Here is a 16,748-nt window from a genome sequence, read left to right on the forward strand (position 1 = left end):
ATAAATAGACATCTTTTTCAGGGACAACCCAAACCACATCCTCAGGCTTTTATTTTACATGTCCAGCCCAGCTTTTTTAAGTGCAGGGCCTCTGGTGGAATGAGGCAGCTCACCTCCTGTCCCGTGACCCCTTCTCTCGGCAGGCAGGACGTGGCAGGAACAGGGAAGGCCATTGGCCTCGGGCGTCCACCACCAGAAGAGGCCTCGTCCGAGCAGACCCAGTACGGAGACCACTGGCTCCGGAATCCCCTGTGGAGTCATAGGAAACATCTCTGATGGCTGATCCTGGAACTCATCTCCTCTTATGGCTCTTCTTCCCTGCCTACCTGATCCCCACAGCATCAAGGGCAAGCGATTGGCCGGGACACTGATAAGGTTCTGGTCCCTACCATCTCAATTGCCTCAATTCTTAGCCTCCTAACTGGCCTCTGTGGCTCCAGACCACTGAATGCAATAGTCCTGAAGCACAAATCTGACCATGTTGGGCCCCCACTGAAAACGTAAGGCCTCCCCACCTGTGGAGGATGGAATCTACACTCCTTCGCACGGGGCAGGGAGTGCCTGGCTCCCACCGAGGCCTCCAGCCTCACCTGCCTCTGCCCCCCCTTCCCAGAAGCAGAGCCACCCTGGAGAAATTCCCCATAGAGCATCCAGACATGCCATCCATGGGTCAGTGAGGAAGGATGAGTCCAGGGTTCAGGGATCAAGCTTAAGCTAAGCAGGATGAAGAGGGTGGGCCAGCAGCAAAAAGCCAAGAAAGTGCCAAGCTGCGACACCACCACTTTTCTCAGGTCTCCTGCCCCACGGCTCCAGGGAGACACTGACCCAGTCCACTGAAGCTCTGAGGGTGCAACGAGGCCTCAGGACACTCTTTAGCTCTAGTTGCCACCCCGACAGGCCAGACTTAGGCATTGCCGTGACTCCAGCACTCACACTCCTGGGTGAGGGAAACACAGAGGCACCCAGAGCCTGAGCACCTGTCTCATTACCTGGGCACCTCACACCACAGCTTTGGAATCACCTGATGGCCAAGGAGCCACAGAGGAGTCTCTCCTGGGGCGGTGACACGATCAGATTGGGGGTATGCAGAAAGACCACTCTGACAGTTGTATGGAGGTGGGGAGACAACTTGGGAGATGGTGACAAGAGTCTGGGGGGAGATGGCAAGAGCCTGAACTGTGCAGGGGCCCTGGACTCAGGGAGAAGGGTGCCGAGTCTCCAGGGCGGGGTGGTGATATCCGAGGTGGGGGAAGCATGGAGCCAGAACAGACAGAGGGAACCAAGAAGAATACTCATGGCCAATATACCAGCAGTGAAGGGGGTTTTACTTACCCTGATCTTCGCCCAGGAGCAGACACTAAGAGCTACTCTTCCTTTTAGTATCTGACACATTTTACCTCCAGTTTTTGCTCAAATGCCTAGTTCCACTACTAAACTGTAAGTTGGCTGGGTGCTCGGTCGCTCAGTCATGTCCAACTCTCTGCAACACCACGGACTGTAACCCGCCAGGCTCCTCTGTCCATGGGATTTTCCAGGCAAGAATACTGGATCAGGTTGCCATTTCCTCCTCTAGGGAATCTTCCCAGCCCAGGGATCAAAACCATGTGTCCTGCACTTCCTGCATTGGCAGGCTCACTCTTTACCACTGAGCCACCTGGGAAGCCCCAAACTATAAGTTACTTTATGATAAAAAAAAATCTAATTGTCGGGGATTCTCTGGTGGTCCAGTGGTTAGGTCTTGGTGCTTTCATTGCTAGGAGGCTAGGTTTCAATCCCTGGTCGGGGAACTAAGCTTCCAAAAGCCACATAGTGCAGCCAAAATAAAATAACTTCTATTTTTAAAAAAATCTTACTGTATTTATCTTTGAACCCCAGAGTCTAACACTGTACGTCACATAGAATAAATGTTTAATAAATAAAGTCAATAAGGTTTCACCAGCATGCAGATTCTTTACCATTTGAGCCACCAGGGAAGCACCAAAAGTGTTTGTCACTCAGTCATGTCTTCCCCCATAAGCCTTCCCCCATAAGGCTCTTCTGTCCATGGAATCTTCCAAGTAAGTGGGTAGCCATTCCCTTCTCCAGGGGATCTTCTTGACCCAGGGATCAAACCCAAGTCTCCCACATTGCAGGCAGATTCTTTACCATCTGAGCCACCAGGGAAGATCATGAGAACATATACATACAGAATTAGTGGGAGAAGTTGGAAGGTAGAGCTAAGCCATATTTCTAAGGATGCTGAATTAAGTGGATAGTTGTCTATTTGATACTGTAAGTAATGGGGAGTCATAGAAGTTTTATGAGAAGGACAGTAATTTGATCAGAGCTATGAAAATCCCATGAACAGAAGAGCCAGCTGGCTATAGTCCATAGGGTCACAAAGAGTCAGACATGACTGAGTGACTAACACAATGCTTAGGAAAACCAAACAGGCCAAGATATGTTTAAGAGATTAGAGCAGGGAAGAACTAGAAGTAAGATCAGTCAGAAAGCTGTAGCAATATTTTAGCATGAAGAACTCCCGCCGAGAGTTTCACTCATGGCCTATGGCCCCATTCTATAGAATGCGAGCTAACTCACTGCTCATTAAATTGGAAATTGCATCCCAGGAATTCCAATTAAGACAGAAGCAAATACAGTATGGAGTCCAACTGTGTTAGTTCGCATATTTGTCTTTGTTGGGAAAGCCCACTCCTTCAAATGCCAAAGGCATTTACAACTCTTCCAAGTTTCAGCCTGTACCATCTTGGGAGTCTGAAGAGGCCCACATCTGGCTTTAATGACCACTGTCAAAAAAGAAACATGGCTAGAGAGTTAGAAAGGAGGGAAAAGCTTGCATCTGGGGGTAAATGGGGAGGGATAGGTTTTATCTCAAACCATCTAGCTTCTCTTTTTTAAGAGAAGCTTCCCCATCACCAAAAGCACACAGGCCTGGATTCTCACAACGCTTACAAATAACAGAAAATAGGGGCTAAATTGGAAACCTGTCTCATTTGTTACTTGGCTATGGCAGATGGCCTGCTCCTGACATTCAAGGAAATGGACTTTGCTTTCAGAGAGAAGAGCCTATAAACAATGAAGAGCTGTCCAGGATGGGCAGAAATGCTTACCCCTTAGGCACAGATGTCAAACGTGTAAGTGAACTATAAACAACATTCATGGTCTAGTCGGGACCAAGCCTCCATGTACAGGCAGATAGCAGACACTTTCAAATGTGACTGTATATATAACCAGTTGAAGGAGCAGTCTTGACACAAGGTATAAACTTAAACTGGTCCCTCGCACTGATAAGCCTATGAGGTTTCTGCATTCAGTAAGACTCTGATTGGGAAGCAAGATGCCAGGTACCTGCTTTTTGCAGACACCTTTGATAAAAGAGCAAGGATGGGGTTAATTTGGGGTTCAGGCTGTGTTATAGTCAAAGCCAGGGGTCCCCAAACTCTGGGCCACAGACCAGTACCAATCTATGGCCTGTTAGGAACCAGGCCGCATAGTAGGAGGTGAGCAGCAGGCAAGCGAGTGAAGTTTCATCCATATTGACAGCCGCTTCCCACTGTCCTCCCATTGCCCGCAGATGGGACCGTCTAGTTGCACGAAAACAAGCTCAGGCCTCCCACTGATGCTACATTATGGTGAGTTATGTAATTATTTCATTACATATTACAATGTAATAATAATAGAAAAGGTTTCCCAGGTGGCTCAGTGGTAAAGAATACGACTGACAATGCAGGAAATGCAGGAGACAGGGGTTCAATCCCTGGGTTAGGAAGATCCTCTGGAGGAGGAAATGGCAACCCACTCCAGTATTCTTGCCTGGAGAATCCCACAGATGAGGAGTCTGGCAGGCTGCAGTTCATGGGGTCACAAAGAGTCTGACACAACTGAGAGACTGAGCACACACACACAATAATAATAAAGTATAAGTAAGTGTAATATGCTTGAATCATCCCCTAACCATCTCCCCACCACCAGTACATGGAAAAACTGTCTTCCAGGAAACTGGTCTCTGGTACCAAAATGGTTGGGGACCGATGCTCAAAACCTTTTGATTTAACCGTGGACCCTAGTTAACAAATCAGGCTGCAGTCTCTAACATCATGGAGGTCTGAGATATATCAAATATACATGTATTTCTCTAACATCATGGGGGTCTGAGATATACCAAATATACATGTATTTGACAAACACTTATACAGACTTTATTATATGCCCAGCATTATTTTTAATCACTTTAAAAATATTCCTTTAATTTAATGCTCATAATAAACCCAGAAGACAGGCACTGTTATTACCTTCATTTACTGATGAGAAAACTGAGACACAGAGCGGATACTAAGCCTGCCCGGGTGCCAGTGCTACTAGGTGACAGAGTCAAGATTTGAAACCAAATTCTGTGTCTTAACGCTAACTCCTGGTCTTGTACACACCTCTTTTCTGGGTTGATTAAAACATGATCATTTCCTCTCTAGTCCAATTTTGGGCATAGTCTGATGGCTAAATACATGTAAAATTCCACTACAGAAAAGGGTCTAATGTAAAAACAACTAATTCCATTTCTCAAGGATGGCTGAAGGCAGGAAAGATTGAAGGCAGGAGAAGTGGATGACAGAAGATGAGATGGTTGGATGGCATCACCGACTCGATGGACGTGAGTTTGAGCAAACTCCAGGAGATGGTGAAGGACAGGGAAGCCTGGCGTGCTTCAGTCTATGGTGTCGCAAAGAGTCAGACACGACTGAGCGATTGAACAACAAAGGATGGCTGCTGGACATGGTGACTTATTGCTCCCCTTCTGATCTCACACTGTTCCCCTAAAAGGGCTAGGTCAGGTTTACTGTCAGGGAAGGCCTCAGAGGTAGGGATGAGACAAACCCCATTCTGACTCATCCTCTGCCATGCAAATGCCCCCAGGAGTAACTAACACACACACTAAAACTCAGTCCACTGAGCAGTGGAGTCCGTGACTGCCAGCAGATCTGTTACTACTAGGGCTGGGAGGAGGCAGGAGGGTGTTACAGAGCAGAGCACCGATGCCTGGCAAAACACAGGCCAAGCCTGAAGGGAAGGAGCAGAGACAGTCGAGACGGAATGTGCTCGCTTCAGAACTTTGCCCGCAGTGTTTCACATTCCTCGGTTGTGTGTGCAGAGGATGAGAATGCAGCCCCTGTCCTGGTGACTCACACCGACACCACTTCGCTGTGGAGTTGTTTGTGTTTAACACCCAGCTGCCTTTGTCACAAAGGAATTCCTTCCCAAGAGATTCACTTGTCCCAAAAGATTCATTCCCAAAGAATCATTATAAGTCAAAATTCTATGATCCAAGATTCCTAAAAATAAAGAAGCTTCCCTCCTTGGGCACCAAAATCTTTCTGACTGGGGGCTGGAGAGACAGTGCATTTTCAAAGTGGCAAACAATATTAAGCTTAATTTAAGCCAATCACTTCAAGAGAAATAACCAAACTTTTAGTGCCATAAGTCACAGGGATTAAAGTACTACTTCCAGTTAAGGCTTCAACCTGTTCAAGGCACTTTGCATCTGCAGATTTTTTTGGTCATCGATTGAGAGTTCAATTTCGCCCAACACCAAGAGTTGGTATGGTGTCAGTATAAGCAGTAAATGAAATTAAAGTTCAGAATATGTTCTGCAAAGACAGTGTGACTAAAAGGCACAAACAGTAAGATAAAACGAAATAAGACCTTAAAGTCAAACGGACCTGCACTGGATTCTCAATCCTGGCAGCTGTGTAATCTTGGTCAACTGAATTTCCTTGAGCCTGTGTTCCACAAAAAAAGAAGCCACTGCAATGAGAAGCCCACACACTACAAGGAAGAGTAGCCCCCATTGGCTGCAATCAGAGAAAGCCCACACACAGGAATAGAGACCCAGGGCAACCCAAAATAAATAAATAAATAATCAGCCTTCTGGCTTATTTTTTAAATGGGAGGAAAATGTATCCAAGGTATTTATTGATTATCCAACACATGTACACCACAATTCATGATATGATGGGAAAACAGAAGATATGCCTGCTTTTAAAGAGCTTAAACTCAAGACAAGTTTACAAAAATGTTGACATTAGGCAATTAGCAACATAAAAGTCATAATGAACCTCAACTGAGCACTTACAATGTGGTGAACACATGCAGACTTCAGGAACAGGGTCTCCCCTGATCCACTTAACAACCCAATGAAGTCGTTACCCATTCACCATTTTCCAGATGAGGAAACTGGGGCTTGGCAAGATTTAGTTACTTACCCAAGGCCACAGAGCTCAAATACCAGCTTTGAATTCCAGCAATCTAAATCTACAGACATGACTTAGATACAACTGAGTCTTGTAAATTAAGGGGGAGTTAGACTAGTGACTCAGCAGTGGCCACAGGACTGGAAAAGGTCAGTTTTCTTTCCAATCCCAAAGAAGGGCAATGCCAAAGAATGTTCAAACTACAGCACAATTCACTCATCTTCCACGCTAGCAAATTCTCCAAGCCAGGCTTCAACAATACGTGAATTGTGAACTTCCAGATGTTCAAGCTGGTTTTAGAAAAGGCAGAGGAACCAGAGATCATATTGCCAAAATCCACCAGATCATCGAAAAAGCAAAAGAGTTCCAGAAAAACATCTCCTTCTGCTTTATTGATTATTCCAAAGCCTTTGACTGTGTGGATCACAACAAACTGTGAAAAATTCTTCAAGAGATGGGAATACCAGACCACCTGACCTGCCTCTGGAGAAACCTATATGCAGGTCAGGAAGCAACAGTTAGAACCGGACATGGAACAACAGACTGGTTCCAAATTGGGAAAGAAGTACGCAATGCTGTATACTGTCACCCTGCTTATTTAACTTATATGCAGAGTACATCATGGAGAAGGCAATGGCACCCCACTCCAGTGTTCTTGCCTGGAGAATCCCAGGGACAGGGGAGCCTGGTGGGCTGCCATCTATGGGGTCGCACAGAGTAGGACACGACTGAAGCGACTTAGCAGCAGCAGCAGAGCACATCATGAGAAATGCTGGGCTGCATGAAGCACAAGCTGGAATCAAGATTGCTGGGAGAAATATCAATAACCTCAGATATGCAGATGACACCACCCTTATGGCAGAAAGCGAAGAAGAACTAAAGAGCCTCTTGATGAAAGAGAAAGAGGAGAGTGAAAAACCTGGCTTAAAACTCAACATTCAAAACACTAAGATCATCCAGTCCCATCACTCCATGGCAAATAGATGGAGAAACAATGGAAACAGTGACAGATTTTCTTGGGCTCCAAAATCACTGCAGATGGTGACCGCAGCCATGAAATTAAAAGATGCTTGCTCCTTGGAAGAAAAGCTATGACCAACCTAGACAGCATACGAAAAAACAGACACATAACTTTGCCAACAAAGGTCCATCTAGTCAAAGCTATGGTTTTTCCAGTAGTCATGTATGGATGTGAGAGTTGGACTATAAAGAAAGCTCAGGGCCGAGGAATTGATGCTTTTGAACTGTGGTGTTGGAGAAGACTCTTGAGAGTCCCTTGGACTGCAAGGAGATCAAACCAGTCAATCCTAAAGGAAATCAGTCCTGAATATTCATTGGAAGGACTGATGTTGAAGCTGAAACTCCAATACTTTGGCCACCTGATATGAAGAACTGACTCATTTGAAAAGACTCTGATGCTGGGAAAGATAGAAGGCAGGAGGAGAAGGGGATGACAGAGGATGAGATGGTTGAAGAGCATCACCAACTGGATCGACATAAGTTTGAGCAAGCTCTGGGAGTTGGTGATGGACAAGGAAGTCTGGTGTGCTACAGTCCATGAGGTCACAAAGAGTTGGACACAACTGAGCGACTGAACTGAAGACTGAAGATTAGTGACTCAAGACTTCTTGGAGGAGGTGAGTTGGGCCCCAGAGGAGAGTGGGATTTGGACCAGCAGAAGACGCAGAGTGAGCAAATCACAGGAAAAGCCTCCCACTGAAGACTCCAAAGGACCACAGAAAGAAAGGGGAAACTTTCTTAAGGGGAAAAGAAACCAGAAAGAGAATTCCTTTACAAAATACTGCTTAGAACCCAGAATTTCAGCTGGCCTCACATGTAAGAATAATGTCCCACATTTTAAACAATGCACCAGAGTTTACAAAATGCTTACACAAAATCTTTGCATTTGATGATGACAAGAGGCAACATTTATTGAGCAACTTACAATAAACTATGGCTTCCCTGGTGGCTCAGATGGTAAAGAATACACCTGCAATGTGGGAGACCAGGGTGTAGTCCCTGAGTTGGGAAGATCCCCTGGAGAAGGGAATGGCTACCCATTCCAGTATTCTTGCCTGGAGAATTCCATGGATAGAGGAGCATGGTGGGCTATATAGTCCATGGGGTCACAAAGAGTCTGAGATGACTGAGTGAGTAACAGTACAGTTTTATAATAAACCAAGCACTGTACTAAGCTCATTCCAGCCTCACCAGCCCAAATGAGGCAGGTTCTATTACTGTCCTTCCCAGATGAGAAAATAGATGTTTAGGTCAGTTAACACATGGCAACAGTAGGGTATGAGCCCAGATCTTAACTCTGGAAGACATCATTCAACCACGTGATTCTCAGAACAGCCCATTTAGTAAGCAGGGCAAGTATTGTTGTCATCTTTCAGAGGAAGAAAGTGAGTCTCAAAGAGAGCAAGTAACTTGAGTGAGCTTACTCCATTAGAACGAAACCAGGTTGGCAGCACCTACCCCTTGCTTACCCCTCCACCACCCAGGACAGGCCTCCCCAGTCCCCTTCCTCCGACCAGGTGTAAGATGGGACTCCCTTAAAGAAGGGAGCGCCTGTTTGCCTTCCCGGGACTGAGGGGTCTCCAGCTCCCGCCCTCCTGGAAACCGGTTGCCTGGCTACCGCCAGGACCGCATGTTTGCGCCTCTGGGCTGGGCCTGTTATTTCACAGGAGCTGGCACTCCCGCCGAGGCCTCTGCCAGAGGGCTGGGTCGGCTTTCCTGTCTATCTCCTCTGCAACAGCTGTGTTTTCAATAGGGAGAGTCTCCTGCTCGCCTCTCCTCGTGGGAGGACCGCACTCCAACTCCCCTTATTAAATACCAGGCTCCCGTGCGCGGTCGCGGCAGGGTTGTGCGAGGATAAGATTAGGAGGGGGCCCCGCCCCTGTGCCGTGGGTGGGCACCGACGAGGCGCCGGACTTGGCTGGGCCTGGACAACCTCGGACACAGGCCTTCCCTGGGCCACCGCCTGTGAGGCCCTGGGGGTTGGGAGGCCCGGGACGTCAATTTCAGCACCCGGAGCCCCCGGAAGGCATCGCCTTCCCTCAGCAGGGAACCCCGGGGTTTTGCCCATGCCAGGAGGAAGGAAATGAAGAGGGGGAGCAAGACAGAGACAAAGCTAATGAAGAAAAGCCAGGGAGGAGAAGACAGGAATTACGGGCCAGAAGACTAACACTGGAGAAAGAGGCTACTACGTGTGCTGCCAGCCTAGCTTTCAATCAAGCCTGAGGCCGGTGTCTCAGACTCTGCTTAACAAATAGAAATTTTAACTGAACAAAGTTAAGTTTTACCCCAAATTTACTAAGTTGTGGACTAAACTGCAGACTGGCCCTTAATACAAAATAAAGACCATCCTCCTTCACAGCCTCCTCCCAAAAGGATGGTGACTTCATCCTTGCGGAAGTCTCCCAGGCTTCCCAGGCGGGGTTCTCTCCCCCAGAGGGCCATGTGCTTTAGAACAGACTCCTCCCGAGGCTGGCACCGCCTTCCTGCCCTCTTCCCCTCTCTCCCTCCCTAGGACCTATCCCCCCACCTTTGCCCTCCTCCACTCTACCCCGTCAGCTCACACATTTTCATCATCTGTCTCACCCTCCCCTCCACCTTTTCTGTCTCTCTGGCTCTGTTCCTTGCAATTCATATGGTTTTTAAATCCACCGCTTCCTTTCAGTGGTTACAGAAGGGATAAAAGCTTTCCTTTATGTTTGCCAGTGTTTAAATTGCTTTTGAAAACACCCAGTGGTAAAGCCTATGAAAAGGGGACAGTCTTTTTCAACTGATTGTTTATGAAGAACTTAGCAGGAAAAACAGGCAGGGGGGTGCTCAGTAATTGCTAGGCTCCATCCACCTGGCCCCCATCCTGTGGGGGGCCCTAACTCTTCTTGGAGGAATAGCAAATCACCTCCCCAGGACTGGCTAGTGCAAGGCCACCTCCAGAGGGGCAAAGGCTTTGCCCTGTGCTCTCCCAAGCCAGGGGGCCCTGGAGCAGGCAATGTGGGCTCAGTTATGAAGGAAGGAGTGAGCCTCCAGATGACAGGTTTTCAGCTCCTGCTGCACTGCTGCCACCTTTCAGGAGACCTGGGCTTTCTGCTCCCAGAGAGGTCCCTCGTCTCCTCCCTCAAAGTCATCAGCATGGAGTTTCTACAGGGAGAAGCCCTCTGCTGCCCGGGTGCTTTCTCACAGGTAATATCTGGACACAGTCTCACCACTTCTTTTTTTTTTTTTTTAATTAATTTACTTGATTGCACCTGGTCTTAATTGCAGCACGTGGGATCTAGTTCCCTGCACAGGGACGGAACCCAGGCCCCCTGCGTTGGGAGCGTGGAGTCTTAGCCACTGGCCCACCAGTGAAGTTTCACCACTTCTTTTATCTTAGCAGTCACTTGGGTTTCTCATTTCCAGTTCATCAAGCCAGTCAAATGATTTGATTCCCTCATTTGTGAGGACTCCAAGCAAACAGGAGTCTAGGTCAGGGTACCATACTCAGCAGCACTTCCGATTCTGCCTATTAGCGGTACCAGAAAGGAAGACTCTTCTCTGGCAAACCATCCTGAACAAAGCCCATAACTTCCTCTACTCGCCTGATCCCTACCCCACACTCCTCCATACCATCCCTTCAGTTTCTCAGGGAGCCTCAACCTCCTTGCCCTCCTCTACCTTCTCCACTCAGAGTCACCTCTACAGGGACTTATCTTCTAGGAAAGTATCTCTTTGCAAATTTCTGCATAAACATGATAAACGCTTAAGAACATGAACTCTGGAGTAGGAGAAATCTATGTTCAAGTCTCTACTGCTGCTGACTGTGTTGCCAACACTAAATGAGACTAAATAAAATTCTCTGGGAAGCGTTTTTTAAAAAGTGACTTTTGCACAGAAAGCTCTCAGTGATGATATTATTATTACTCATGACCATTCAACACTACAATGAGCTGAGTAGGACTCCCCCTACTTCAAGGGTCTTCCTGTTAACTGGAGGAGTCAGACAAATTAACAATCAGATATAATGCTATAAAGTAGTAAGATATAGATAGGTGTCCCTGTCTCTGGTTTCTCATATCTAGTCTTTGACCTTCATTCCTGACACAAGAGCTCCTAAAACCCTTGGAACTTTCTAGGAGCATCTTTTGTTCTAAGGACATGAATCTTGGTGGGCTCCTGGATGGGGAGTTGGTCATCAGAAAGACTAAGCCATGATTAGAAGCTTGGAACTTTCAGCCCTACCTGGGTAGGGAAAAGGAACAGCAAAAAGAGTTCCCAACCGATCATACCTATGTGATGAAGCCTCCACAAAAAGCCTTGAAGTACAGAATTCTGAGAGCTTCCAGGCTGGTAAACGCATCCATGTGCCAGGAGGATGGTGTACCCCATCTCCACAGGGACAGAAGCTCCTGAACACTCAGCATCCTTCCAGACCTCGCCCCATGTACCTATTCATATGACTGTTCATCTGTATCCTCTGTCGTATCCTTTATAATGAGCTAGTAAACACAAATGTTTTCTTGAATTCTGTGAGTCATTTTAGCATATTATCCAACCTAAATAGGAGGTCATGGGAACCACAACTGATAGCCAGTTGATCAGAAGTACAAGTGACAGCCTGGGACTAGCAATTAGCATCTGAAGTGGGACAGTCTGTGGGACTGAGCCCTTAAATTTATAGGCAGAAAATAGTGTCAGAACTGAATTGAACTCTAGGACACCCAGCTGGTGTCAGAGAATGGGTTGGTGTGGGCAAAAACCACACATCTGGCCTCAAAAGTCCTGAGTGTGAGGGTACAGGAAAACAGCATATTTTGCCCCAGACAAATGCCAAAGAGAATTACATATGAGCTAGAATAAATGCATTTACATATGAGCTACAAGTATGGTGTATCCTGGGGGAGGTGGGGGAGAGAAGGATTAATTTTACCAGGAGAACAGAAGAGACATAGCAGTGGCACTTGAGCAAGGTTTTAAAGCATGTATAGGACTGGCGTGCTGCGATTCATGGGGTCGCAAAGAGTCGGACACGACTGAGCGACTGAACTGAACTGATAGGACTGTGATCAGTGGAAGCCAATGGAAGCATCGGGGGAGGTACAGAAATGAGAAGGTGCAGAGTGTATGGAGTGAACAACGCTGGATGCTTCCTTAGGTTCTAGCCTGTCTTCCTTCTTCCCAACAGTTCCCAATGTCCATTTAAGGGTCCATTCAGTTCTGGGAAAAAGTTCTGATGTAAGGAGGAACTTTGTAGCTGCATCTCACATTGACCGCTGGGTTTGGAGCAGGAGTAAAAAGATGGCATAAACAAAGTCTAAGCAGACTGGGCTTCCCTGGTGGCCCGATGGTAAAGAATCTGCCTGCCAATGCAGGAGTCACATGAGACACAGATTCCATCCCTGGGTTGGGAAGATCCCTTGGAGGAAGAAACAGCAACCCACTCCAGTATTCTTGCCAGGATAATCCCATGGATAGAAAAGCCTGGCTGGCTACAGTTCAGGAGGTCACAAAAAGTCTGAAGAGACTAAGCAACAATCAGATTGAAGATGGATTAGGAATGCTGGGGCAAAGACATTCTGTTTTTCTTTAGAGACATGAACAAAGAAGCACAAAGCCCAAGAGTTGCTGGCAATCATCTTGAGACCATGAGAATCAGTTGAAAATGAATTGAGTCCTTGGGGAAATTGTTGAGCTGCTGGATCAAGCCCTGCCTGCAGCTCAGACAGATAATGTCCTTTTTTTTTAAAACCCAGAAGCAAATAAATCCCTGGATTGTATAAGCCAAGATTTTCATGTCTTGATGTTCAAGAGATGACCTCAAAAGTATGTATAGCAAGAATTTGGGGGGTGGTGGGGGAACATGGAGGACTGTAAAAGACATTGACACTTGAAAGGAATTAGAGGGTTAAATCATGAGGGGCTTTCCTTGACCCACACTAAGGTATTGGACTTCACCTGTAGGCAGTGGGGAGACCCACGCTGAAAACTGTTGAGGAAGGGAGGTGACACAATACACTGGCTTAAGGAAACTAACTCTGATGGCAGGACGAGTGATAGACTGCAGGGAAGAGCGATTAGAAGCCAGAAAATGTGATTAGTAATGAGTCTGGAAATTTTATCAAGTACCCCCCAGAGGTCAACACTGCCTGGAGTGGGGAGCGGTAAGCAAGCAAAAATACTCCTGTGGTTACCCCTCTTATCAGTACCAAAGGCCTTCCCTTTGCCCTCAGAGGCATCCAGTATACAGCTGAGAACCCAAATCCTAGTAGTGTGATACCTTAGCAGGCTATCTAGTTGTCTTAGAAGTTTCAAATAACAGGAATTTAAAAAATTTTTTAATCTAAAACAAAGTGCATTTCAATTGACTTAAACGTTTGAACTAACAATACTTTTAAAAGGTAGGAAAAAGAATACACCCCAGAACAACAAGCCAAAACAAAATGTCTCCATTCCCCAAGTGTGTGAATCACTGATAAATCATGGTGCTGCCAGCTCCCTTCCTGATGGGAGCATACACTACAGCTTGGGTTCCCAGCCCCCTTGGCAGCTCTCAGTTTGTTAGGGCCTTCTAGAACCTGTGCACAGAAGGGGCCTCCAGCACTCATGTGGCTCCATCCTTTATATCCACGAGAACATAGAACTCTCTCCTGGAGAGATGTAAGCATCTTCATTTTCTCACACTGCACGTAGACAGCCCTTGCTCCCTGCTGCCCTGGGCTGCCCCACCGTTCCAGCAGTGCCTTGGGCTGACAACGCCAGGGGAGTGATGGACCAAACCCCCACCTCTTGCCGCCCTGCCTCGTAGCTTCCTCGCCAGTGCCCTAACAGCACTTGATAACCTGGCTGCTCCCATCTGGCCTCATTCTCCAGTCTTCCCCACAGGCAGACTGCCACCTGCATTCCGCAGCAACTGTTTGATTTACATAATTCCAATAGCACTCATTGCCAGCTTCCTGTTTTTGTAAACTCCTGGACAATTTTTTCGTTTCATAAGAAACAAAAGCCTGGACTCACAATCAACCTTCTACCAACCCAGTCCCTCCGCATCAAAGGAGACAGGGAAGCTTCTCTCTGATGGCTTCCCTTCTTATTTTAGAAAAGAAGCTTAAAAAGCACCCCGTGGTTTCCAATCCAGAGTTTCATACAAGCTTTTGACTTCACTGGTTACTGGCTTCCTGTTAACAGAAAGAAGTTTCAAGCTGAGTCAGAGAAGAGAGCCAGGCCCAGCCGTGATTCATTAGTGTTGTAATGACACCCTGCCACCACCAACAACCGCCATCAACCCTGCTTCTGCCCAAGCTGCTGTGGCCCATAGCCTGACCCTAGGAGAGCAAGAAACTGAAGCAGTTTTCCTGATCCTCTCTTCCAGATGGCGGAGCAGTGGCAGTAGTCAGCACAGGCCAAGCAAGGCTGGCCTTGGGATAAGGAGACCAGGTGGGCCCTGAAGCAGGTGACTTCAGGGATGCCCAGGAAGGCACCACAGCTTCAAAATAACTTCTGCTTCTCCTACCCTGCCTTTTCTGCAGGGCCTGATGATTCCTCCCTCTGAGCTTTATTGGTCTTCTTTTAAGATACAAAGACAACTTAAACAGGCCACTCACACCCTAATATGATTAATATGATGAGCTCACTTTGGAAAACATGAATCACTTGAGAAAGCACATGGAAGAGACGCAGAAATGATAACCCAAAAGACAACCAGGCCGGGAAAGTGACACAGATGTCGATTACTTCACAGTGTTGCCCAGGACCAGGCTTGGCTGCAGGGTTGGCAGTTGGGAAAACACTCACTCCTTTGCCATGACTCTAGTTTGGGGATTTCTCTGGATTCCAAGGTCGTCTCAAAGAGGCTCAGCAGAGAGCAGTTCACTTAGAAGCTGCTTTATAAATGCAGGAATAAAATGAGGGGGGTTCTACTCCTACACTGTTGGTGAGAATGTACGTTGGTACAGCCACTAGGGAGAACAGTTTGGAGTGTCTTTTAAAAACTAAAAATAAGATTGCCGTATGATCCAGTAATCCCACTGCCGGGCATACCTCTGAAGAAAACTATAATTTGAAAAGATGCATGCATCCCTATGTTCATAGCAGCACTGTTTACAACAGCCAGGACATGGAAGCAAGGTAAAAAAAGCCCATCAACAGATGAATGGATAAAGAAGATGTGGTAGATATATATAATGCGATAAAGAAGATGTGGTAGATATATATAATGCAATACTGTTTAGCCACAAAAAAAGAATGAAATAATGCCACTTGCAGCAACATGAATGGACCTAGAGATTATCATACTAAGTCAGAAAGAGACAAATATCATATAATATCACTTATATGTGGAATTTAAACTATGACCCAAATGAACTTATCTATGAAACAGAAACAGACTCACAGACATAGAGAACAGACTTGTGGTTGCCAAGGGGGACAAGGGGTGGAGAAAGAAGGATTCAGAGTTTGGGATTAGCAGATGCAAACTATTAGATACAGGATGGATAAACAACAAGGTCCTGCTGTATAGCACAGGGAAATACATTCAATGTATAGTCAATATCCTGTGATAAACCATAATGGGGAAGGATACAAAAAGGATATTCTGCTACTGCTATTCAATTGCTTCAGTTGTGTCCCACTTTTTGCGATCCCATGGACTGGAGCCTGCCAGGCTCCTCTGTCCATGGAATTTTCCAGACAAGAATACTGGAATGGGTTGCCATTTCCTCCTCCAGGGGATCTGACCCAGGGATCAAACCTGTGGCTGCTGCATCTCCTGCATTGCAGGGGGATTCTCTACCGATGAGCCTGAAAAGGATATACAGATGAAAGGTTGTTGCTGAACCACACAAAGACGCCGGGATTCTTGGCCTCTGGAGGAGAAGAATTCAATCCGGGGCCAGAGACGAGGCTTGATCGTTCAGAGCTTTTGTGTAATAAAGTCTTATTAAAGTATAAAGGAGATAGAGAAAGCTTCTGACATAGACATCAGAAGGGGGTAGAAAGAGTATTCGCTTGCTTAGTGTTAGCAATGGAGTTATATACTCTCCAATGAATCCAAAGAATGTCTGGAGGTTGTAAAGACCTCACCAGACCTACTCCCATAATTTAGATTTTAAGATAACAGGACTAGCCAGAAGGTTTAATCCAGAGACTGTCCTCAGGCAGGATACATTACTGTTATATAATCCTAAAGATTGTAGAGGGAAAAAAAGTTTGTCCTTTCTTCCTCCTTGAGAATTCCAGACCACTCTCCCCTTGGGGACCCTTAGACTTCTTATCAACCTGCCTAGGAAATGACTCTCTCATATATATGTATGTAACTGAATTACTTTGCTATACAGAAGAAATCAACACAACATTGCAAATAAACTATATTTCAATTAAATAAATAAAGGGGTTCCAAATCATGCCATAACCATAATAATAAAGAACGCTCCCAGGTCTTTTACAGATAGCCAAGTCTATCGCAAGCATTATCCTGTCTAATATTCATAGCCATCTAGGAAATATAGCTTCTCC

At 46.4% G+C, this 16,748-nt stretch overlaps 1 long non-coding RNA gene across 7 annotated transcripts in view; it reads right to left on the reverse strand.

Annotated features, from left to right (window-relative positions):
• The window catches only part of LOC147356848 (uncharacterized), a 66,354-nt gene that overhangs the window by 7,995 nt on the left and 41,611 nt on the right, over positions 1-16,748 (reverse strand). The gene's annotated exons all lie outside the window — the stretch shown is intronic.

Source organism: Bos grunniens, chromosome 16 (assembly GCF_055505025.1).
Source record: "Bos grunniens cultivar Pamir isolate PY7600 chromosome 16, Bosgru_T2T1.0, whole genome shotgun sequence".
Lineage (NCBI taxonomy): Eukaryota > Metazoa > Chordata > Mammalia > Artiodactyla > Bovidae > Bos > Bos grunniens.